General features: G+C 42.7%; 1 long non-coding RNA gene across 1 annotated transcript; it reads left to right on the top strand.

Annotated features, from left to right (window-relative positions):
- Window positions 1-327: 327 nt before the first annotated feature.
- On the top strand, window positions 328-1,268 carry LOC135717504 (uncharacterized). Its single transcript, XR_010520320.1, has 3 exons — window positions 328-838; window positions 900-1,152; window positions 1,210-1,268. It is a non-coding gene; the product is annotated as an uncharacterized LOC135717504 (long non-coding RNA).

The raw sequence follows: 1,268 nt of genomic DNA, 5'->3' as shown, positions 1-1,268 counted from the left end.
TAAATGCAACCAATAAAGAACTCGTGATGGATTAGAATTGTCAACTATTTTTAATATAGCTCAATGATGATTTATCATGCAAGTTCTAGGCAGGAATCAATACATCATCTAACCATCTTCTTAACACATCAGTATCGAAATGGTTTGTCTGCCTGTGGACAGCCAAATTTATCCGTAACAAGCAGCGAACAGGCAAACGTTATTTGCGATAAGAAAGATGGCAAGCCACACGTATACAACGGAGAAAAGAGAGGCCTATCTTATCAGCAAACAGCAAATCATTTTTACGAATAGCAGCCGAACGAGGTATACCTGTCCTGTAGATGTAGACCGTCATTGTCGTCGGCGGTCTGTTCTGTGGTGGTTGTTTGTTATCTCCGGAAAGCAGTTCTTACGATTTTAACCGATCGGCCGACAACCCACGGCTTGCGACAAGTTCAGAAACGTGTCACTCAGAATTCAGCTAACTCCCAACATGTTGCTTACGGTTTGAATTAACATGCACGGAATAGTAACCGCACGTATCTGCGAGAATTGCACCGATTAGTGTTATTTTGCCAAAGTGAAAGACAATCGTTATCTAAGTAGATTGTAAAACAGACGATAAGCGCTCAATCTATTCGACGAGTGGGAAAAGGACAGTATTGCTCATAATCACTTATCGCGATTGGTTTTTGTGGGTAAATTTCCACTTTTCGGGAAGGACGGAACAGTTAACAGTTTTGATTCGCTGGAGCACCAGTATGTTTAGAAAAGAGGAGGCTCGTAGCGATCATCATGCTGAAAGTTGTGGTGTTTTGTTTGCAACTGTGGCTTGCAGTGGCATATGTGAATGAAGGTACTTAATCGTATATGAATGTTATCTGAGACAAGCTTCAAGTATTGATTTGTGTTTGTAGTGACGACTCAGGATCCGAGTTGGATTCTTTTCAATACGGTACAATGCGGAGCGACTACCTGCAGTGTCACCACCCAGGATTGCATAAATGATTTGGTTTGCGAATGCAAGACCGATTTCGAGTACAAGGACGATGGCCACTGCCATATTTGTCCTGGAGAAGGCCACATTTGCACAGGGTGCTGTTTAGGAGAAGCAGTTTGCTATGGGGGACGATGTCAGCGATGCTGGAAGGATAGCAATGGTGAATGTCTGTAAGTATTTGGAATTTTGAAGCATGACGTTCGCATTATCATACTAATGCATTTTAGCCCACAAGATTCGCTATTTTTTCTGACGGCAGCTCAAGTCGCTCTGGCAACTGCAATGG

The sequence above is a fragment of the Ochlerotatus camptorhynchus genome, unplaced genomic scaffold, assembly GCF_037179485.1.
Source record: "Ochlerotatus camptorhynchus isolate MF236.1 unplaced genomic scaffold, CSIRO-AGI_Acam_v1.1 ptg000060l, whole genome shotgun sequence".
Classification (NCBI taxonomy): domain Eukaryota; kingdom Metazoa; phylum Arthropoda; class Insecta; order Diptera; family Culicidae; genus Ochlerotatus; species Ochlerotatus camptorhynchus.
This window is presented reverse-complemented; position numbering and strand designations above follow the sequence as displayed.